The sequence below is a fragment of the Aethalodelphis obliquidens genome, unplaced genomic scaffold, assembly GCF_003676395.1.
Source record: "Aethalodelphis obliquidens isolate GAN/ISIS:26980383/991018 unplaced genomic scaffold, ASM367639v1 scaffold107, whole genome shotgun sequence".
Taxonomy (NCBI): Eukaryota; Metazoa; Chordata; class Mammalia; order Artiodactyla; family Delphinidae; genus Aethalodelphis; species Aethalodelphis obliquidens.
In genome coordinates, this window is record NW_020838051.1 from 2,538,152 (window position 1) to 2,562,806 (window position 24,655).

General features: G+C 39.8%; 1 long non-coding RNA gene across 1 annotated transcript in view; it reads left to right on the forward strand.

The window, feature by feature from the left end:
* The window catches only part of LOC113614862 (uncharacterized), a 123,897-nt gene that overhangs the window by 93,561 nt on the left and 5,681 nt on the right, over positions 1 to 24,655 (forward strand). The window contains exon 3 of the long non-coding RNA XR_003430750.1: positions 22,839 to 22,898. This is a non-coding gene — a long non-coding RNA (uncharacterized LOC113614862). The remainder of the gene's footprint in view (positions 1 to 22,838; positions 22,899 to 24,655) is intronic.

The following is a 24,655-nucleotide window of genomic DNA, read 5'->3' on the forward strand; positions in this document are numbered from 1 at the left end:
GTCTCCCTCCCACCCTCCCTATCCCACCCCTCTAGGTGGTCACAAAACACCGAGCTGATCTCCCTGTGCTATGCGGCTGCTTCCCACTAGCTATCTATTTTACGTTTGGTAGTGTATATATGTCCATGCCACTCTCTCACTTCGTCACTGCCTACCCTTCCCCCTCCCCACATCCTCAAGTCCATTTTCTAGTAGGTCTGTGTCTTTATTCCTGTTTTACCCCTAGGTTCTTCATGACATTATTTTTTCTTAGATTCCATATATACGTGTTAGCATACGCTATTTGTCTTTCTCTTTCTGACTTACTTCCCTCTGCATGACAGACTCTAGGTCCATCCACCTCCCTACAAATAACTCAATTTCGTTTCTTTTTATGGCTGAGTAATATTCCATTGTATATATGTGCCACATCTTCTTTATCCATTCATCCGATGATGGACACTTAGGTTGTTTCCATCTCCTGGCTATTGTAAATAGAGCTGCAATGAACATTTTGGTACATGATGCTTTTTGAATTATGGTTTTCTCAGGGTGTATGCCCAGTAGTGGGATTGTTTCTAGATTTTTTGATGATGGCCATTCTGACCGGTGTGAGATGATATCTCATTGTAGTTTTTGATTTGCATTTCTCTAATGATTAATGATGTTGAGCATTCTTTCATGTGTTTGTTGGCAGTCTGTATATCTTCTTTGCAGAAATGTCTGTTTAGGTCTTCTGCCCATTTTTGGATTGAGTTTTTTGTTTTTTTGTTATTGAGCTGCATGAGCTGCTTGTAAATTTTGGAGATTAATCCTTTGTCAGTTGCTTCATTTGCAAATATTTTCTCCCAATCTGAGGGTTGTCTTTTGGTCTTGTTTATGGTTTCCTTTGCTGTGCAAACGCTTTGAAGTTTCATTAGGTCCCATTTGTTTATTTTTGGTTTTATTTCCATTTCTCTAGGAGGTGGGTCAAAAAAGGATCTTGCTGTGATGTATGTCATAGAGTGTTCTGCCTGTGTTTTCCTCTAAGAGTTTGATAGTGTCTGGCCTTACATTTAGGTCTTTAATCCATTTTGAGTTTATTTTTGTGTATGGTGTTAGGGAGTGTTCTAATCTCATGCTTCTACATGTACCTGTCCAGTTTTCCCAGCACCACTTATTGAAGAGGCTGTCCTTTCTCCACTGTACATTCCTGCCTCCTTTATCAAAGATAAGGTGACCATATGTGCGCGGGTTTATCTCTGGGCTTTCTATCCTGTTCCATTGATCTTTCTGTTTTTGTGCCAGTACTATACTGTCTTGATTACTGTAACTTTGTAGTATAGTGTGAAGTCAGGGAGCTTTTCCATACAAATTGTGAAATTTTTTGTTCTAGTTCTGTGAAAAATGCCAGCGGTAGTTTGATAGCGATTGCATTGAATCTGTAGATTGCTTTGGGTAGTAGAGTCATTTTTACAATGTTGATTCTTCCAGTCCAAGAACATGGTATATCTCTCCATCTATTTGTATTATCTTTAATTTCTTTCATCAGTTTCTTATAATTTTCTACATATAGGTCTTTTGTCTCCTTAGGTAGGTTTATTCCTAGGTATTTTATTCTTTTTGTTGCAATGGTAAATGGGAGTTTGTCTTAATTTCTCATTCAGATTTTTCATCATTAGCGTATAGGAATGCAAGAGATTTCTGTGCATTAGTTTTGTATCCTGCTCTTTGGTTGGGCTAATGGTGGACTCTGGGAGGGCTCACACCAAGGAGTACTTCCCAGAAGTTCTGCTGCCAGTGTCCTTGTCCCCACGGTGAGTCACAGCCACTCCCGGCCTCTGCAGGAGACCCTCCAACACTAGCAGGTAGGTCTGGTTCAGCCTTCCCTGAGTTCACTGCTCCTTCTCCTGGGTCCCGAAGTGCACACTACTTTGTGTGTGCCCTCCAAGAGTGGAGTCTCTGTTTCCCCCAGTCCTGTCGAAGTCCTGCAATCAAATCCCGCTAGCCTTCAAAGTCTGATTCTCTAGGAATTCCTCCTCCCATTGCCAGACCCCCAGGTTGGGAAGCCTGATGTGGGGCTCAGAACCTTCACTCCCATGGTTGGACTTCTGTAGTATAAGTGTTCTCCAGTCTGTGAGTCTCCCACCCACCAGTTATGGGATTTGATTTTACTGTGATTGCGCCCCCTCCTACTTTCTCATTGTGGCTTCTCCTTTGTCTTTGGACGTGGGGTACCTTTTTTGGTGAGTTCCAGTGTCTTCCTGTCGATGATTGTCCAGCAGCTAGTTGTGATTCTGGTGTTCTCGCAAGAGGGAGTGAGAGCATGTCCTTCTACTCCGCCATCTTGGTTCCTCTCTCCATCCGGTAGGTTTTTGCCAGTTTATTAATTTACATGGAGAACTATCTCTGGCAGGATAATGGCTCACAGTAATTTATACTGGGGATGCCCATTTAGGAGGAGACATCACACATTTTCTTCATAAGAAATAGAAATTGAATGGACTTAGGGAGTACTGTCATCAAGTTTTGTAGCTGGTTATAAAAGTATTTTGGTATAGGGAATTCCCTGGGGGTCCAGTGGTTAGGACTTTGACTGCCGAGGGCCCGGGTTCAATCCCTGCTCAGGGAACTAAGATCCTGCAAGCCAGACGGCGTGGCTGAGAAAAAAAAAGTATTTTGGTCTATAAAACTATGACAGCATTAACAGAATCAGAGCATTCTCTTGCTGGAAATATTTCTGTTAAATACTGACATTTTACTTGGAATTCCAACACCTTGGAATAAGGCAGTCATGGATTGGAATGCCAGCTCTTCTACCTACTCACTATTTATTTCCTAATCTCTCTAAGGCCTCAGTTTCTGCATCTAAAAAGTAGAAAGAGTAAAATGCATTTCACAGAGTAGTTTGAAGCTTAACTGATATAAAGCACCTAGCCCAAATGCACGCATGGTATTCAATAGGAGTTAGTTTTTACCACAGTCCTATTTCTCCCTCGTTTTTTGATTATCACAGTTTTCTGCCTTTCTTTCTTGTTTCAGAGAAGTTGGTTTCCAAGAGTATAGTTTATCTACCAGTAGTAGTTATATTTTAGATTTCATTTTAGGGAAGAACCCAAGCCTCTTTATGAGATTCAGCAAATCATTTTCTATTATCAGCAACCAATGTCTTTAGAAGTTATCTTTTAGATGAGTTATCTATTGGGGAGGCATCTATCTTTTATATGCTAGCTCTTATTAACTGTAATTTCAGAGGGGCTATTTTCCAACCTTTCACCAAATTCAGGGGCACACCTGTTGGGGGCCTTCTGCTTTCTATGTACTGATTACAAATGAGTCCCAGAAAGTGGTCTCTAACAGCTCAACAGATGATCAGAGAGGATAAAGGAAGCAACACAGAACTCCCTCCACTTAATGCACTTGGTAATTGCCCTTCACAGCTTTAGACATTCATGGGAAAGTGAATGCACAATCAGCCTTGATTATCTGAAGCTAGTTATCATCTCCATCAGCTTGGCCCCTGTGATTTTTCTCTGCTCTCACCTGCTGATTGACCAGTTCACTGTTCATTAACAGTTTTTAGAAAGATGGGCAGAGAAGAAAAATGTTACATTTTAATCAGTCTACTTAGGTTAAAAAAATTAGTTCATATAAAATGGTTTCATAAAAGTAAAGGAGAGGGATGAGGTTAAAAAAGAAAACTAAAATGATGTTTCTTGGTGTATTTGTTGATTTGGTATTATTCATGAGTCTTCAGCTCTAATCATGGCAACTTGACAGCTGTAACTACATCTATTTAAAAATATTATTATATAGAATGATCCTAATTTTGCAGAAAAGAAAACTGTACACACGTGCGTGCGCACACACACACACACACACACTATATATGAGTAGAAGAAAATACACCAAAATCTAATAGTGGCTTTCTTTGATGATGGAACTTTTACTTTTCCCTTTTTGTTGTGCATGTTTTTCAAATTATCTACAATGACCCTCCATTACTTTTAAAATCAGAATGACAGGTATTATGGAGATTTTATTAAAGTGCAGTTTGAAATGTGAAGAACAAATGGCTGCAATGATTTAATATTTTGTAAGTGTATGTTAAGTACTACTTGAAGCTTTTATCAGATAGATGAGGCAATGTTCCTTTAGGAAGCCCATCAAATTCTGTGGAACAGACAGAAGAGAAAATGCTGAAGGACCAGGGTAGATGAGGATCTTTGGCAATCTAGTACTGGATTCAGAAATGTTCCTTTAGATTTAAATTTTTGGTCAGTAAGCCTGAGGCCTTTGAATCCCAAGGGCTTCATTTTGCCTTCATATCAAACTTTTTAGGAGACAGAATTCAGGGACTTAAGGGTTCATGTCCTTTGCTTATTTGTTAGTTGGGATTCCAGACATTTAGATTTGTGTCTCTTCCCTATCTTAGGCTATCTTCTCCTAGAAGTAGATTCTGAGGCGAAGATTCCAGTACAAGTAGTTAATTTGGAAGATGATCCCAGGAAGCGCTGGCAGGAGAGTGGAGAAATGAGTTAAGTACGGGAAGGGTGTGTTATCAAGCAAGTTAGTACCATGGATAACTGGAGTATAAGTCTACTGGGAACACTGGGAGCCAGTATAGAAGAAGTGCTTCAGAGCTCTCTCATTCGGTCGCTGGTTGAGGGCTGCTCCTGGCGGCACCGATTCGCTGCTGGGCTCTGACAGCCAGGACAGTTCTTTAGGCAGAGAACTGCAGGTGCGGCAGTCAGCAGCGGGCCAGGAGTTCACGACAAGGGTAAGGCCTGAGGTGCTAGAGGCGGGCTCTGACATATCTGCCACACTCGCCCTTTCAGAGGACATTGTACCGTCACAGTACTTGTCTGCATGGAAACAAAAGCAATTGTTTCCTTGCTTGAAAATGCAGCCTGTGTTACAAAATGCCAAAAGCGTATTTGGTAACATTCCAGTAAAGGTCACCAGTGTGGCTAAATGAAGCTTTGTCTTACTGGGGCCTTTGAGAGATGATATAAAACATGCCTCAGAGTTATCCCATCCAAGGGCCGAGGAAGCTTGGGGTTTTAGCTTCCGGTTCAGTCATCACCAGCTGGGAATTACTCCCCGGGTATTTGCTTGGTATTCCCACCTGCCCGTTCATAGGCTGAGAGGAGGCCCTCAGGTGGAGAACTGTCGGTGCTGGCAGAGGGAGGAATGGTGAGTCAGGGCCCTGGCTGCTCTCTCCTACACCTGCTGTGGCCGGGGCAGCAGTAATGACAGTCGTCCCTGTGGCAAGGGGAGGAGGTGACCTCTTTGTCCGAATTGCAGTGGGCAGAAGGGCCTAAGACGTGAGCTCTGGTGGCACCCATGACTGAGTTCCCCTAGGGAGAGTAGCAGAAAAGACAAATGCAGAGCCCACGTCGGGCGCCCCTTAGAAAATTCCGACTTTGGGAAGGCTTTAAAGAGGGATTGGAGAGCCACGACACTTTATTACGGTCCACTTTTGTGTCTAAAGGCTGTCGTGGCCTGGGCAATCCAGGTGCCAATAGAATTTTAGCGCTGGAAGGAGCCTTGGGCATCCACCTCCCCCGTACAGGGCCCTGCTTCTCCTTCTCCATCCACTGTGTGGGCTGTGCGTTGTTTAGGTCTGTCTGTTCTGTCACTGGATGCTGCGGGGACCTGGGGCTGAAGCTGGGAGTGGGGATGGTGTAATAGCTATTAAGATCTCTCACACAGTAGAGCATCTGCAAGACAATCAGACCTTTCCCATTGCCAAGATTTACTCCCTCTTAAATTTCTCCTGTGTGTGGTTATGCTAAAAACATGCCTCTTTCCCAGACTTTTGCGTATATTCTAGTATCTTTCTCATATGCTTGGTAATTGCTGCTACATGTTGGTTCATAAACCTGCTTGGTGTATCCATCCAGGGAAATGCACTCATGACCACTATCGGTGTGCTTGACTCTGAGGAACCAGGAAAAACTGAAAGTTACTGTGGAATACAGAGCAAATTGCTGGGCAGGGAGTTAGATAAAAATTCAGGAACTCTGGCCTAGCTTTTCTGCTCAGCTAGGCTATCAGTGCAGGATAAATCATTAGACAGACTCAAAAACAATCCCGACAATACCTTGCATGTGTTTCATTTCCCTTCGTGAGATTGAAAATTTTTCTTATATTTCAATAGGATTTTATTTTGTCTAGGGAAACATCCTTCCCCACACTCCCCAGAAGAACACAGGTACCATTTTATAATGGTAATTCTCCAAAAATAGTATTTGATAAACTTTGTTGAGAACCTTTTTGTCTCATTAATTAATCAGCTATTTAATCAACAAATATAGCAACAAATATACATGGAGCTCCTACTATGTGTCTGTCATTGTGCTCAGTGCTAGCAAGTGATCAAAATGGACGCAGGCCACATCCCCCCGGAGAGGTAGGATGGGAGGGCGGCTGCAACACCTATGTAGAAAGTGCAGCCCGTTTGCCTCCTTGAGAAATTTAAATGCTAGAGATGCAGCTGGTTAAGCTGTAAGCTCAGCTCTGTTTTGTCAGTCCCTGCTTCACTCCCGGCTTCTTTCTCTTGTTTCCTGTTATCCCTCCGTCTGTCTCAAAGGGATTTTCTGGGCTGTCTCTTCCTTCCGATGGCTAGGTTCCCCTGGCGCTGGCTCTTGTCACACAGCCAGTTCTTGAAGGTTGTGAAGAGAACGTCACCTTGTTTTTTTCCCCTAAACTCTCCTTACATATTTGGAAATCGAAGGTGATTTACAGCAGTGATTCATACCCTGCAGCTGTGGGATTGAATGACTGAATCCCGGGAGCAAAGGAGCAAGGAATGGTCTGAACTCCTCAAATTCAGACATCTACTTGCCTTAAGCATTTGGGAATTATGCATTCCAGAAACGCTTTCTTCTTGCATTTTACTTGTTGTGTGAGCAGGTGGGCGTAAGCCTGGTAGGTGTCATGGGCTAGAAAATGCTGTGAAGAATTCCTAACAGCTCCTGCCTGAACCTTCCACAGTGAAGCTGATTTGCATCTGAGCCTACAGTTCTGGGGCTTCAAGCTTTATTGAGTATGTGCTTATTTAATCGCCCTCTTTACACTTGGTTCCTTTCTGCACTTTTGAATTTGGTCTGTTCCCTGCCGAACAGACTTGACTATTTTTAAACTGGTTGGCATTGAACGTGATGTGATTTCTCCTTTAAATTTGTTGATTGGGTAAATTAATTTAGAAAAACTGTGGAGATAAACATTTAAGGGAGGATTTTTAGGGAGAGGCTAGGATTTGATTCACTATCTTTTCAGGCTGCTGTTAATGCAAATGAATTTCTTGTAGTCACATTCTCGGGTTTGTCTCTCTCAAGTCAGGATATTGTTAAGTACAGATGCTGCAAAAGGGAGGATTTTTCCATCATTTGTTCAGAGAAGTAAGAGAAAAAAGCATGTTCACAGCAAAGAAGAAATTGACTTTAAGACTATATCAAGAATAAAATGGCCTGGACTGCAGTGGGGAAAAGGAAAACATTCACTAGAGGGGGAGAACATATACCTATAGTAGTATAATTAATTTACTAGTCATTCACATTATTATCCCAGATTGATTAACTATGACAAGAGATTTAACACAGAATCCTTCAGAGTGCCCTACTTACAGGAGAAAAAAGGGTGACACATTTGTCAATTAAAGTGTTGCTCTAAATATTAGGTTTTTTTTTTTCACAAGGATTTCTTTTTCAAGGAAGAGATGTTTGAGACCAAGAACACAAATGAAATACGTACGAAATGGTGCTTTGTGCTCACACTCCTGGACGGTTGGTATATCTGCTTTGAATTAAGGGTTTGATGTCATGGAAACAGCTTGTTCATTTGGAAAGCTGCTGACACTCTGTGGGAAGGCAGAGGACGTGTGTGTGTGTGTGTGTGTGTGTGTGTGTGTGTGTGTGTGTGTGTGTAACGGTCCCTATCAACCCTCAGCAAAACAAATACCCGTTCCTGCCAAAGTATGGAATTATATGGGAGGGTTAGGCTTCTTTTTACTTTTGGCATCAGAATTTTAGAACAGAGCATATGCATCATCTGAAGAAAAATGTTAGAATGAGAATTCTGATTCAGTGGGTCTGGGATGGGCCCTGAACTTCTGCATTTCTAAGGAGCTCCCAGCTGATGCTGATGCTGATGATCTGGGGGTCACACTTGGAAAACCACTGCTCTAGCGTTTTTATCAATTTGGGTGAACATTAGAATTATTTTCCTCTTTGGCTATTGTGAAATATCAATACTTAATGTTTGGCCAGAATTTTTAAAAAGAATTATAGTTTTAAAGTGCTGCTTTCATTTTTGCTGATTGCTATGTCAGTTTTAACTCTTATCTAGAGCTAGATGTCTTGGAAAATAAAAAGGTAAAGACTACATACATGTTTAATACATTATTTTGAACTGGGCACCGTTTGTAGACTATCAAATTATACTGGAGTTTGGCGACCTGGAAGGAAAACGGTTTATAGTCTCCTATCCATAAATAGAACCAAGCAGCCATATAGGAAATCAGTCTGGTAAGAGCGGTGACTCTTTGGCAAATTGAGAATGCCCACTATAGTGGGTTGGATAGTGTCCTCCAAAAATTCATGTCTATGTTATAACTTCAGAATGTGACCTTATTTGGAAATAGGCCTTTTGCAGATGTAACTAGTTAAGATGGGGCCATATTGAATTCAGGTGGGCCTTAAATCCAATGACTGGTGTCTTTATAAGATGAGGAGTGGTCACACACACACACACACACAAAGGGAAGAAGAAGGCCATGTGAAAATGGAGGCACAGGTTGGATGATATAGCTGCAACCCAAGGAACTCCAGGCATTGCCAAGAGCCACCAGAAGCTAGGGAGAGGCAAGGAAGAATTCTTCTCTAGAGCCTTCATAGGAAGCATGGCTCCTCTGACACCCTGATTTCAGGCTCCTGGCCTTTAGAACTATTAGAGAATAAATTTCTGTCGTTTTAAGCCACCAAGTTAGTGGTAATTTGTTACAGCAGCGCTAGGAAACTGATACACCCACCATAGCATAATGAGCTTGTACTGAAATCTGTTCTCATCAGAGTTGGATAACATATGCTCTTCTTTACTTGAGGTGGACAAGCACTCTATTTCCTAAGGCAAGTGTGTGATTTTCATTCTATCGGGCCATAAATTTAAATCCCTCAATAAATTCAGAGATCATCTATTGTCCTGTAATTTTTGAATAGCCTGTAGTTAAGTACATGGTTCCAATCACAGCTATGAAAAGATAATGATAAAGTAGTACATCTTTCACCCAGCTTTCTTCAGCATCCTTAGGTTATACTTGAGGAGCTCTATAGTAGTTGTGCTGCTGATTTCTGCATGATTCGCTATGACTGCTTAGATACTTATGGGGTCATGGTCATGGGTTTGATTCCCTGGTGAAACAGTTGGTTATTTCTTGGCCTTAGACTGTCACTTAACCCTAGGTAATGTCCTTGAAAATGTTGATCAGAATTGGAATTGAGTGGAGATGTCTAGAACAAGTTCACTACTGTAACAAACAAAACATCTCACGATCACAGCCTACTAAAAGTGGGTCAGTAGGTGTCAACTTCTGATACAGAGGACAGTGTGATGATGATGATGATGATACTTAATCTGATAGCTATATGTGGGTCAGCAGTTTCACTCTCCATCAACATTTGGTACATAGTTTGGAAAATTGAATTGTGTCTCAGGTTTGATCTCAATCTGTGCTGGATTTGTAGGCACAATTGAGATGGTTTTGAAATTTATTAAGTCAATTACTAATGCAGCTGCTTTTATTTTTGAGGGTGAAATTAATTTCATGGATTTTTATAGTTGCATCAGATATAGCTTTGGGAGTTCCAGGGAGACATTGAAAATATTGCCCATTAATTTCTCTTAAGTTGTAGAATCTTAAACTGACAAATTTGATCTGGGTTTTATAACAATTTGTAGCAAGGTGTAAACAACTTAACCTGTAGGATATTTGTGTCAGTGCAAATTTGGTCTTATGATTTACATTCTAATAAAGGTTATGAAAGATCTTGGGAGTTATTTCCTTTATGGCAAGATGCTGTGCTCTTAAGAAAATAGTTTAATGAAAAGCTTTTCTGGATGCAGTGCTACAACAGGCTCACTCTTTACAGTATATGTTAGTTGGTAAAATTGTCTTGGTAGAGGCAAGAGGCAAGGAGAGGAAACGTGTCTTTCCAGAGTTTGAATAACGATTTTATTAACTCTAAGATGAAAGAAGGAAGTGGATTTATCTTAGAGCATTTGGGATTTGAGATAAAATTTTTAAAAATTCTCTATCATAATACAGCATTTCATAGTCTTTCAGAGGTTAAATATACTATGCAGTAGGTTTAGTCAGAGAAAGGGGAATTTGGCAGAATACCAGCTGATTATATTAACAAGATGCCTATTGCTCCGGCTGCCCAGTCTGTCTTATTTGGTGTCATTTATTACATTTGGGGATAGGGGCCTCCCTAAACATCTTTCCTATTTCTCATTTTCCTCCCATCAGGAAAAATTCCAGGAGATTTTCAGAGAGAACCAGAGGTACTATGCCTGATGACTTTTATTTGTCCTGTTTGCTTGTCCCTTTGGGTTGTTAGAGGGGAGAAAGGCTTAGAGTGTTAGTACACTCGTAGAGGAACAATTTCAAGGCTCTACATGTACCTGATTAGGGAGAGGATTAAAACCAATGTTTATCTGAGCACCCATCAAATGCCAGGTGTGGTGCAGGTAAATTCACATATCCCAGCAGCCCTCTGACATAGGGATTATGATTTCAGCTTCGCTTTTGGGAAACTGAGGCTCAAAGAGATGATGCATTTTCCCAAGATCACACAGCAATTAAATGACATTCAGATTAGTCTGACTCCAAAGCCCAAGTTCTCTTACTTTACCCTGTAACCTTTCAAAGTGTAAAATGTGAATGTAAAGTATTGAGTCCCAGCTCCATTTTCACCAGGCATGCATTTTCACCTCCTGAGAAGTGATAGAGCATGGTGGTTAAAAGGGCAGGCCCTGGAGCCAGGTTGCCTGGGCTCAAGCCTTACACCTGCTACTTTTTAGCTGTGTGACCCTGAGCAAGTTGCGTGCTGTCTCTGTGCCTCATTTCTTCATATGTATAAAGGGTAGTAATATTAGCACCTACCCAACAGGGTTGTGGTGAATCTGGAATGAGCAACTAGAGCAATGCCTGCCACATGGTGGGGACCAGGTTAATACTTATCATTAAGCCTTGTGATAACACTATTTGACAGGTGAAGAACTGATGAACTTGCCTGGAGTGGTACAGCTAGAATGGAGTAGCACAGCTGAAACAGGGTTTGAGCACAGCCTGATGATATGTCCAAGGCTCTTTTCACTATATCTCAAGTGAAAATTATCAGGAGTCATGAAGAATTAGAATTAGGGAGAAAATAATATACTCTTCTGAGTCCCTGAAACCTTTGCATTGATCTTTTTTTTTAATGTATGGGTATTTTTTTTTTTGCATTGATCTTTGAGCATGTGCACATACACACACAAACAGACACACTCAGAAAAAAGTGCATGGAACAGCTGTTTTTAGGGGTATGTGAAATCCTGCGTCTGTAACCAGAGGGCTCTGATTTCCAGTTCCAGCTCCGGAAGCTAGTTATTAAGAAGGCCGTCACAGCTTCCTCACTCAGTATTTTTCCCTAGAATTCTGACTCACTGCACCCTGCATCCCCTGTCTCCCTGCCCAACACAAACCCTGGGAATGCTGTGAAGGCAACAAGGATCTGATGACTGTGAAGTGACCATGACTTGGGTCTCCTTGCAGAGCCAGTCCTCACATTGGTTGCTGGGTTGTCAAAGCTTTAGAGAAGATGGCCCTGGTACCGGCTGCCAAGCCCCTTCTGACTGTTGGTTCAAATGTGAGTGGGTGAGGGCAGGGACATTTTACAAGCTTCTCAGCAGGAAAGACTAAGTATCATGTTGTCACCTCTTACCACTACTACCCATGTCTCCTCTTTATTCTTTGTCCTTGGTGGGCAAGGGTCATTTTTTCTTCACATGTAAGTGGACCACAATTCACCCAAGATAGTTTAATACAAATCTCTCTAAACGTTTCTGATGGTGTTTGATTTGAGGTCGCACTTAGCCCCCAAATCTCCATTCCTCCTGCTTGCCATAGTTTCTTCCTCTGCTCTGTTTCACTGGAATTGATAATAATGGTGCCATGGAGAGACTTGCTCCAACTAACCTTGTTTTCTTCTCATCCATTGAGCACCCCTTGTACATACCCAGCCCTAGGACTTGACTCCTGCCATGCCTTCTCCATTCTGCCGTTTAGAGCATTAGGAGACCCGTAGAATAGCAATTTAAGACTCTCCATATTCTTGGCTGGGGGAAAGATAAAAACTAACATTTTCTGAGCACTCATCAAGGGCTAGGTGGGATGCTGATAAATTCACTTATCCCAGGAGCCTTCTTTCATGGGGACTGTGATTTCCATTCACATCCTGCTGCTCCTTTAAGGATTAGTCCTACTTCCTCTGCCCTGGAAGATGTCTCTGAGCTGCCTTTTGGCATTTATCATATAGCCCCTTTGGCAGACACTGTCAGCACCTCTGTCATATAGCCCCTCAACAGACGCCGCTGATTCATGTAAACACAAATATTGGCTTCTCACTAGGAACACTTGCTACTTGTTAACTTCCTCCCTATGGGGTTTTTCTGCTGAGATTATTCTCAGCCTATGTTTAGGGCAAGTGAATGCCCCAGAAGCAGTCGTCAGCAAATGATAGATGAGAAGTTGGTGAATAAATTCTGCTGCTCCGTCACCCTTTGCTGAGGATAACTCTGAGATGTGTTCTACAGTATCTCAGAGGTCCCCAGCAGGATTGAGTCTCAGTTGCCCACAGCAGTAACCTGCTCTGTAATGAACCCTTTTCTGGCTTCTTTCCCTTCCCTGGCTTACTTCCTGTCACCCTTACCAGAGCTTCCTGGGATCATCTCCAGAGTAAACTACTTGTATGTGAATCCTTGTCTCAGGGTCTACTTCTGGAAGAATCTAACCCAGACAAAGCCTTTAGATTCATTCATTTTATGTGGTTGTTTTCCACAGCTTTGTTGCAAATTCTTTTGTGGAGTGGGGTGGGGAACTATTCCTTCTCTTGTTTCAACAATATTTATGGAGCATTTAATGTGTATGAGACACTGTGTTGGATTATACAGAGGATTAAAAATTAAATGAGTTAAATGATTAAAAAATAGTTCTTGACCTCTAGGAATTGTGATATGAAAATAAATTTCAAAATGGCAGTCTCCAGATTTCTTTACAGTTTCTTTCTATTGGTTTTTAATTGGTGTACTAACAGAAACAAAGGAAATGCTCTTATGGTAACACTGAGATTCAGAGATGACACATTTTTTTTTTTTTTACATCTTTATTGGAGTATAATTGCTTTACAGTGGTGTGCTAGTTTCTGCTTTATAACAAAGTGAATCAGTTATACATATACATATGTCCCCATATCTCTTCCCTCTTGCGTCTCCCTCCCTCCCACCCTCCCCATCCCACCCCTCTAGGTGGTCACAAAGCACCGAGCTGATCTCCCTGTGCTATGCGGCTGCTTCCCACTAGCTGTTTTACGTTTGGTAGTGTATACATGTCCATGCCACTCTCTCACCCCATCACAGCTCACCCCTTCCCCTCCCCATATCCCCAAGTCCGTTCTCCAGTAGGTCTGTGTCTTTATTCCTGTCTTACTCCTAGGTTCTTCATGACATTTTTTTTCTTAGATTCCATATATATGTGTTAGCATATGGTATTTGTCTTTCTCTTTCTGACTTACTTCCCTCTGTATGACAGACTCTAGGTCCATCCACCTCCCTACAAATAACTCAATTTCGTTTCTTTTTATGGCTGAGTAATATTCCATTGTATATATGTGCCACATCTTCTTTATCCATTCATCCGATGATGGACACTTAGGTTGTTTCCGTCTCCTGGCTATTGTAAATAGAGCTGCAATGAATATTTTGGTACATGACTCTTTTTGAATTATGGTTTTCTCAGGGTATATGCCCAGTAGTGGGATTCCTGGGTCATATGGTAGTTCTATTTGTAGTTTTTTAAGGAACCTCCATACTGTTCTCCATAGTGGCTGTACCAATTCACATTCCCACCAGCAGTGCAAGAGGGTTCCCTTTACTCAACACCCTCTCCAGCATTTATTGTTTCTAGATTTTTTGATGATGGCCATTCTGACTGGTGTGAGATGATATCTCATTGTAGTTTTGAGTTGCCTTTCTCTAATGATTAATGATGTTGAGCATTCTTTCATGTGTTTGTTGGCCGTCTGTATATCTTCTTTGGAGAAATGTCTATTTAGGTCTTCTGCCCATTTTTGGATTGGGTTGTTTGTTTTTTTGTTATTGAGCTGCATGAGCTGCTTGTAAATTTTGGAGATGAATCCTTTGTCAGTTGCTTCATTTGCAACTATTTTCTCCCATTTTGAGGGTTGTCTTTTGGTCTTGTTTATGGTTTCCTTTGCTGTGCAGAAGCTTTGACGTTCCATTAGGTCCCATGTGTTTATTTTTGTTTTTATTTCCATTTCTCTAGGAGGTGGGTCAAAAGGATCTTGCTGTGATTTATGTAATAGAGTGTTCTGCCTATGTTTTCCTCTAAGAGTTTGATAGTTTCTGGCCTTACATTTAGGGATGGCACATTGTTGACTATTCAGTTTTAGTAATATTAGGTGATCCTCTGAATTAAAAAATACTCATAGTCCTACATTGCTAAAGCATCAAATGTCATTTTATCTCATGTTCTTTTCCAATCTTTCTCTATAATTATATTACTGTAACAGACGGCAATCAGAGCATACTTACAGTTTTGAATTCTGCTTTTGAATTATCACTCTTCTATGTATGTTTCCATTTTTTAGACAATCTTCATAATTATTGTAACTGAGAGTACTATACTGAGCTGATGTATCATAAATTACAAAATTGTTTTCATATTGTGTAACTTTTAGATTATTTATAAATCTTTACTATTATGTATAATACTGCAATGAAAATCTCCTGATAGCTTTTTTTCCCCTGTTGGAATATTTCCCTTTTATAAATTCTCAGGAGCAGGATTACTATCCCCAAAGAGGCTGAATATTTCGGTAGCTCTTCTTGTCTCTGACACTTCTTTTCTTTGCAGTACCTAGAGCAGAAAGAACTGTTTAAATGTACATGTTAGGGAAAGTGGATAGATGAAAAAAAATAGTAGGTGTCCGTTAAAACTTTTCACTACTCCAATAGCATGGATTAATGTAAGAGGCCAGTTAATGATCATGTTGGCAGTCACCAAGAGTCTAGCCCTAAGGAGCCAAGATACAAGGCATCTGAGCAGGATTGTTCTCTGGGCCTGGAAGTAAGGGTCCAAGTACACTTCCCAGTGGGGTGAGTGGAGTGCTCCAAGTAGCATGAGGCAGACATATGGGACTAATGTCTGGCAGGTTTTGACCAGGGCTGCCCTTGGCTTCATGGGCTGGGTGGACTTGCTCAGGTCAGCCAGGAACTCTTAGCAACTGCTGCTTGCTTAGAGCTGGGCTGTGATTTGAATGTGTCGTCATCTGCTCCAGTGGTCCCTGACTCACCCGGCGTTGTGCTCACTGATGATCAGAAGGAGAAATTCTGGGTGTTCCTTGCCTACTGGGCTGCAGCTGAGGACTGTTGTCTGCTTCAGAAGTTCCCTGATCTCCTCAAATATATGGTTTTAATTTAAGCAATACAGAGGACATATATAAAGTTCAAGACAGTATCTAGATACCTGTTTGATTAGGTAATCAGTTAGTTACTTCATTATTAGTTAACAAACAACTATAAGCATTTTTTGAGGGGTTACCATGTACTAGTCATTATTTCACCTGCTAGGAATATAAGTACCAGTAAGACTTGGTACTAGCCCTTGCAAAATTGGTCTGTGACACAGTATTACACTATAACTATATTATTCTTCAGGATAAGAACAGGAAGTCAAAACTCCAAATTTGTTTTGTAGTTTATGAACATGCATTTATTTCCAAAAGGGATTTAAGGATCATAACCCAGACCATGTCATGACTAGCCCTTCTATAGGTACATTGTTTCTCTCATTTGAAAGCATCTTTTTAACAACCCTAAACTCACCATCCTAACTTGGCTCCAATTTGTAACCTCTTCCTTCAAAACCTGCCTCAAAGCTTACTTACCCTGAGATATTTTCTTAGTTACATCCTGTTTGATTCGGATTCCTACATATTCCTACAGGATTCCTTGGTATTTAGGATGGACTGTTAGATTATCCTGAAGGTATTTGGATTTTAGTGTTATATAAATGTGTATATTTTAATGTAAGTTTCTTATATATATATATATTAACATCTTTATTCAAGTTTAATTCCTTTACAGTGGTGTGTTAGTATATCCCCATATCTCTTCCCTCTTGCGTGTCCCTCCCACCCTCCCTATCCCACCCCTCTAGGTGGACACAAAGCACCGAGCTGATCTCCCTGTGCTGTGTGGCTGCTTCCCACTAGCTATCTATTTTACATTTGGTAGTGTATATATGTCCATGCCACTCTCTCACTTCGTCCCAGCTTACCCTTCCCCTTTCCCGTGTCCTCAAGTCCATTCTCTACATGTGTATCTTTATTTCTGTCCCGCCCCTAGGTTCTTCAGACGATTTTAAAAAAAATTCCATATATATGTGTTAGTATACGGTATTTATTTTTCTCTTTCTGACTTACTTCACATTGTAAAGCAATTATACGCCAATAAAGATGGAAAAAAAAAGGAGTATCCAAATGGCAACAAGGTTTTTTTTTAAACAATAATTTGAAATATAATATGTTAAGTTCAGGAGAATAGCTAACATTTTTTGTATCACCAGTGATGATTCTGAAAGGGTTATTACCCTACCACCCTGCCCATCTATTAATCACAAGACGAATAAAGAGCATGCCCTGCTATTTATTCTGGGATGATACTGGTTTGTGGTTAAGAGTTGTAGGCTATGGATTCACATTTCCTGGGCTTAGAAACTCACTCTATAAATGATCTTTAACAGAAGAAAGTTTAGGGGTTTAGTGGAGTGGGCCATTGTCATTAATAGAGCTTTATAGAATCATAGGGATTTGATTACTGAATATATCTCTTGCTGAATTCTAACAAAGTGAAACAAAAAACATGATTTCAGGATGTTTTATTTGGGTCCTTTATTCTGTGGGCCCTTCAGACTTCGGGGTTTTTATTGGGCACAGCTATAACCATTGCTTGATTCTCTTTAATGACATAAATCGAATTTAATATAACAATAACGAGAAAATGCTCAGTATAAGATGAGCAAGGCATTAGCCAAACAGAGCCACTTGGAACATGTTCTCTAACAGAAGGTGGCTGTTACTGGAGGGAGGTGTCGAGTAGGCATTCTAGAAAGGCAAAAACTACAGCTATCATAGTTTCCTACAGATATATCCAGGTAGAGTGAAAAGTGGAAGAGACCTTAAGAGATCTAAACCAGTGGGTCACAAACCTGGCTGCACATTAGAATCCCCTCAGGAGTGTTAAGAGTGGTCCTTGGCCAAGATCTATCCCAGAGATATTTGACTGGGGAGGGGTCTGGGCATTCTCCAGGAATTCAGATGTGCAGCCAGTGTTGCATCAATATAAACCAACTTTTCTGAAACGTAGAGATGTTAAAACAGATTCCCCAAGTCTATGCAATTATATGCGGTGGCGCTGGCTCTAGGCCTGTGCTTTTTCTAATGTACCACCCTTCCTGCTTCATTACCTTGGCAAATTCTATCTCCCTCTCGCCCTCCATCCTCATTCACAATCCTACCTTTTGACTTGACAAAATGTCTTCTTCTGGCAGTGAAATGGTGTGTTTTGGCTCCAAGAGGTAAATTACTTCTTATGACAAGCACTTTTCCTCCAAGCGAAGCATATTTCACTTACCCTACTTCATAGCACTGTAGGGGGTCCACAGAGATGTTAAGCAACAGGAATTCTTTGGGTGATACAGGAGGCATTGTATTAAAAGGGCATGACAGCTCTTTGGAAATACAAAAAGAAAACACTTTTAGGAGCCTCCTGAATCTTGTACATTTTGCTTTGGAAATGAATTCTTAGTTCTTGGGGTTTTTTTGGAACATATGAACCATTTCTAAGATAGAAGTCTTTCAACTCTACTTTGTAGGGCTTGTAGGCTTCTGATAAGCTTCTAAAGAGTGGTATTACAGAGATATTTGTGAGACTGGTAAAGTTTACATGGGGAAGATGTAGAATTTTCTTTGTAAAATGAAACAATATTTCAAACATATAGAAAAGAGTAGCAGAAAATATAATGAATAACTGTGTACCTGCCTCTAGCTTTTACAAATCTTAATAATATACCATAATTATAGTACATCACAATATAATTTGGTATATAAAAACTTTTTACTAGAAAAATTTCAAAAATACACTAAAGTAAATATATAGTATGCTGACTACTCATGTAGCCTTTTATCCAACTTTAACACTTATCAATGTTTTCCCAACTGTTTTTCATCTATCCTCCACCTCCTTTTCTTATATTTCTAGAATACTTTTTTTAAAAATCCTAGACTTCAAGTAGTTTCAGTTGCAGATATTTTGGTATGCATCAGTGAGGTTTGTTTGTTTGTTTGTTTGTTTTTGGTGGTACGCGGGCCTCTCACTGTTGTGGCCTCTCCCGTTGCGGAGCACAGGCTCCGGACGCGCAGGCTCAGTGGCCATGGCTCACGGACCCAGCCCCTCCGTGGCATGTGGGATCTTCCCGGACCGGGGCACGAACCCGTGTCCCCTGCATCAGCAGGCGGACTCTCAACCACTGTGCCACCAGGGAAGCCCTGTTTGTTTGTTTATTTTACATGCCCACCATGTCATTATTATACCTAACAGAAATAGTGGAAATTTCTTAATATTGTCTAATACCCAGCCCATAATCAGATTTCCCCAATTCTCTCAAAGTTTTTTTTAAACTGTTGTTTGGTGTAGTAACTTTTTTTTTATATATAGATTTCTTTCTTTCTTTTTTGGCTGTGTTGGGTTTTTTGTTGCTGCATGCAGGCTTTCTCTAGTTGTGGTGAGCGGGGGCTACTCTTCGTTGCGGTGCGCGGGCTTCTCATTGTGGTGGCTTCTTTTGTTGCAGAGCATGGGCTCTAGGAGCACAAGCTTCAGTAGTTGTGGCACACGGGCTCAGTAGTTGTGGGTTGTGGGCTCTAGAGCACAGGGTCAGTAGTTGTGGCACACGGGTTTAGTTGCTCCGCAGCATGTGGGATCTTCCCGGACCAGGGCTTGAACCCGTTTCCCCTGCATTGGCAGGCGGATTCTTAACCACTGTGCCACCAGGGAAGTCCCAGTATAGCAACGTTTTAATCATCAAAATTTTCAAACATAACCCAAAGTGGAAAGAATGGTATAATGTAACCAGTATTCTATCACCCATCTTCAACCATCAGACAGATGTAGTTTTTAAAGAGCTAAAACATTATTGTATACCTCTTCTGTTGTTTGTATTTGGTTTGTTTTATTTCTGAGAATATTTTAAATAATGTTATTACATGTAGGTAATATATAATGTAAACAATAAATGTATGGTGTTTGCATGCTTTGAACCATACTTGAACGCTGTACCTATTCTTTGGCAATATGTCTTTTTCACTTAATATCATATATTTTTAGGTTTATTTTTAAATGTTCCTTCTGTGGGTCAGTGGTTTTGACTGGGCTCAGCTTTTTCTGCATCAGTTGAGATGATCATGTATTCTTTTTTCTTTATTCTGTTAATGTGGTGTATTACATTGATCGATTTTTGTATGTTGAATCATCTTTGCCTTCCAGGAATAAATCTCATTCAGTCATGGTGTATAATCTTTTTAATATGCTGCTAAATTCAGTTTGCTAATATTTTCTTGAGGATTTTTGCATTAATGTTCATAAGGGCTATTGGTCTGTAGTTCTACTTTCTTTTAGTGTCTTTGACTTAATATCAGGACACTGCTGGCCTGATAGAATCAGTTAGGAAATGTTTCCTTGTCTTCAGTTTTTTTGAAGAGTTGGAGAAGGATTGGTGTTAGTTCTTTAAAGTGTTGGTATAATTCACCATGAAGCCATTAGGTTGAGCTCTTTGTTGGGAGATTTTTGATTACTGATTCAATCTCCTTACATTTATAGGTTTATTCAGATTTTCTGTTTCTTTGTTATTCAGTTTTGATAGATTTTGTATGTCTAGGAATTTGTTTCATCTAAGTTACCTAGCTTTTTGTCAAATGATTGCTCATAATATTCTCTTACAATCCTTTTAATTTTATAAGGTCAGTAGTAATATCTCCACTTTCATTTTTTATTTTTGTTATTTGTGTCTTCTTTCTTTTTCTTTGTCAGTCTAATTAATGGTTTGTCATTTCTGTTGCTCTGTTAAAAGAACAAACTTTTGGTTTCATTGAACTAGTATTTTTAACAATTCTCTATTTTATTTGTCGCTGCTGTAATATTTATCATTTTCTTCCTTATGCTAGCTTTGTGTTTATTTTGTTCTTCTTTTTCTAGTTCCTCTAGATGTAAAGTTAGGTTTGGATTTGAGATCTTCTTTTTTAATGTATGCATTTATAGCTATAAATTACCCTCAGAACCCTGCCTTCACTGTATCCCATAAATTTTGGTATATTGTGTTTTCATTTCATTCATTTCTAAATAGTTTGTAGGTTCCATTGTGATTTCTTCTTTGACCCATTGGCTGTTTAAGGTTCTATGTGTGTGTGAATTTTCCATTTTTCTTCTGTTACTGATTGTGGTCAGAGAAAATACTTTGTGTGATTTAAATTTTTTAAAATTTGAGTCTTGTTTTGTGGCCCAACACATGTTCTGTGCTGGAGAATGTTCCATGTCCACTTGAGAAGAACGTGTTTTTTTTGTTAGGTCTAGTTGGTTTATAGTGTTGTTTCACTATTTCCTTATAGATCTGTCTATTTATTCTGTCCATTATTGAAAGTGGGGTATTGAATACTGCAACTGTTATTGTAGAACTATCTATTTCTCCCTTCAAATCTATCAATGTTGCTTTTTATATTTTGGGGCTCTGTTGTTTGGTGTATATATGTTTATAATTTGTATATCTTCTTGATAGATTGATCCTTTTAACAATATATAATGTCCTTTGTGTCTTGTTATGGTTTTTTACTTAGACTATTTTGTCTGATATTAGTATAAACACCTCAGCTCTCTTTGGGTTACTATTTGTATGAACTATCTTTTCCCATTCTTTCACTTTCAGTCTATTTGAGTTTTTGGATCTGAAGTTTGTCTCTTGAATACAGCATATAATCATATTTAAAAATCTCTTCTGCCAATTTATGCTTTTCTTTTTTTTTTACTGAAGTGTAGTTGATTTGCAATATTATATTAGTTTCAGATGTATAGAATAGTGATTCAGTATTTTTAAAGATTATACTCCATTAAAAGTTATTACAAGGTAATGGCAATGGTAATTCCCTGAGCTATATAATATATCCTTTTTGCTTATCTGTTTTATACATAGTAGTTTGAATCTCTTATTTCCATGCCCCTAACTTGCCCCTCCGCCCTTCTTTCTTCCCTTTTTCGACCACTAGTTTGTTTTCTGTTTCTGTGAGTCTGTTTCTATTTTGCTGAATAAAAGCATAAGAAATACAGGAAACTAACAAAAAGGCGGAAGTAATTCCTTCTTTATCATTAATCACATCAAATATAAATGGATTAAATTCTACAATTTAAAGGCTTAGACTGTATTATTTGCTGTTGAACCCCTTTAGTGACTTTTTCATTTCATTTATTGTACTTTCCAGCTCTAAAATTTGATTGTTTTTATAACCTATTTTTAAAGTGATTTTCTCGCTTTGTTCATATGTAGTTTTCTTGATTGCTTTAGTTCTTTTTCCATGTTTTCCTTGATCTCTTTGAGCATATTTAAGACAGCTGTCTAGTAAGTTTGATGCTTGCGTTTCTTCAGGGATGATTTCTGGAGATTTGTTTTGTCCCTTTGAATGGGCCATCCTTTGCTGTTTCTTTGTATGCCTTGTGATTTTTTTGTGTGTGCAAAACAGACATTTGAATGTTGCAGCTCTGCAAACCAGATTCTTCTTTTTCCTCAGGGTTTGCCTTTGCTTTTTTTTTTTTATTGTTGCAGGCTGTAACAGTCCATTTGTTTAGTGACTTTCCAAATTATTCTTGCAAAGACTGTTTTCCTTGATGTGTATGTTCTCTGAAATCTCCGCTCCTTAGCTTAAGTTCAGCTAGTGTGTTGACAGATATCTCTTGAATGCCAGGAGCTAAAAACAACAAGAAAATAAGAAAAACCAAAACCAAACAATATAAATGAAAAATGTCTCTCCCAATCTTTGTACCTTGGCTTTGTTCTGGGATTCTCCTTCCACACTTAACCTGGCTTGCACTGAGCCTAGGGACTGGCCCAAGGTGAAAGATTGGAGTCTTCTCAGTTCTTTTCTGAGCATGTACCTTGCCCTGGGCATGTGCACACCTTTGTAAATTCCCACATATACACAGGTGCTATTGAATGTCCTAATTTGCCAAAGAAATTCTCCCCAACTTTTGCTCCTGGGACTTAGGCAGTTTATTGTATATTTCAACATTAATCTTTGGCCCCAGGTGTCAATGGGCTGTTAGTTGGGCTTCCAGTGTTTTTGAATAATGCCCCTTGCTTTTCTGGCCTTAGTTTGAGTTAGGTGAAAGGGAGATAAATACCTTGCATCAGTACTTCAGATAACCCCCCAGACAGGTTAGAACAGACATACACAATAATTTGTAAATAGACTCTGCTTTGTTTTCTCTTGGACCAGGAACCAGAATCCCACACTGACCATGGGCTACAACTCCTGCCATGCCAGAGAAGGCTTGAGGTAAGGACAAGTAACAACTCCACAAAGCTTTCCCACTGTTTTGAAGTTGCCTTTTTCCTCATTCATTGCCTGCTTGATTGCTGTAAACCTTTGACTGTTTTCCAAAGTTCTGAGACAGTTGTTTTTCATAGTTTCTGCTTGTTTTTTTGATGTTTCTGTGGGGGAATGAGAGCTTGGAGCTGCCTACTCTGCCATTTTTTTCTCTAAGTTGTATCATGAAGTTCCTTTTAAGGGAAACTTCCCACTCATTGTCCCTAAAGAAGGGCTATTCTTACAGAGGTCAGGTGACTCTACCCCCTTGACCATAGTTGTTGGGACCATGGAATGTGTACCTGGTACATAGCTTGGCTTGAAAATATTTTGTTAGTAAAACAGATTACCTTTCTTGGAAACCTGAACTGAGAAAATGAAGCAAATAGTATAAGGAACTGAGGCTAAAAGCATGTATGTCGGGAGGTCTCATGATTTAGAATCAGCAGTCAGGGGGCCTCATGGCAGATTTCGAGGAAGCAGATATTTAGGAAACAGATATTGAGAGCTACAGAGAAGCCATAATTAAGAGATGATGTGGCTGGTGAGAGAAGAGATAACAGCCAATCCCCAGATTTCCCTTGGCTCCCAATGTCTTTCCGTTTCCAGTGCCTGTGTATCCTTAAACAAACTCCAATTGTCGAAGTTCCTTGTATGATTTCCTGTTTTTCACAACCTGTAGAACTCAGTTGGAACCTGGCACCGTCCTCAAAGGCTTCCATAACTACTCAGACTTTTATGAAATATGTGTGAGTCACCTCCCTAGCATGGCTTATATTTCTCTTACAAGGCCACCAACATAAATAATGAAAAGGAAAACATCAGAGCAAATGTCTCCAATGAAAGCAACTCATGTGAAAAATAGTTCACAACACCAGATATGACTGGATTCATTCATCCTTAAAAAATAAGCAGTTGCCCTCTGTGTTTTTTGTTTGGCCAAATTCAAAGCGTAGTAGAAATTTGAATTTATCTTTGGACCATGTAAATTTCTCTTTTTCCCTGCAATGGAGTACCATAGTGGAAAGGCTGTGTATGAAAAGATGGTAGATACACCTCAGGCAAGCTTCTTCAAGAAGAGTTACAACTGTATTTACTCAAAGGATTGGCATGGAGAAGCACATAAGGAAGGAGACAACTTCTTTCTAATAGGGTAGTGGAGACAGAAGGCAAAATAGGCACTAAGTTAGACAGTTGTTCTGTGTTTGTTTTTTGAGTAGAAGAGGGAAATGTGCTCAGAACAGCTGTGTAATACTGAGGGTGAGTAATTATACTGCCTACAAAAATGCCCCTGCTATTGCTGTTATAAGAAGCTTCTACAGTGGGTGAGACACCAGAACCAGTTTGCCTGCTTACATGCTGAGTCAAAAAAATGGAAGATCCCTTGGGGAGATTTGAGTACTCAAATGATTCTCGTGGAAGTGCTGCTGATTGAAAAGTGGCAGGTGGTATGTTCACACTGGGATAAATGCCTTTTGAGTCCATCGACATGCACCTTAGGGGCCCACGTTTGAATCAAGCTGAAGGGACACAAGGGGCATTTTTCCTCATTTTATTATCAGAAATACAGTTTAGGTAAATGACATGGAGTAGTGTTTCTTAATCATTTTTTTCCAACTCATTTCTTTTTTTAACAAGCATAAAAATCTCATGCCCTCCATTAATGTTATTTCAAATTTCTAAGTAAATTAAAATGTGATTTAAACTAAATCAGTGTAAAGAGACAA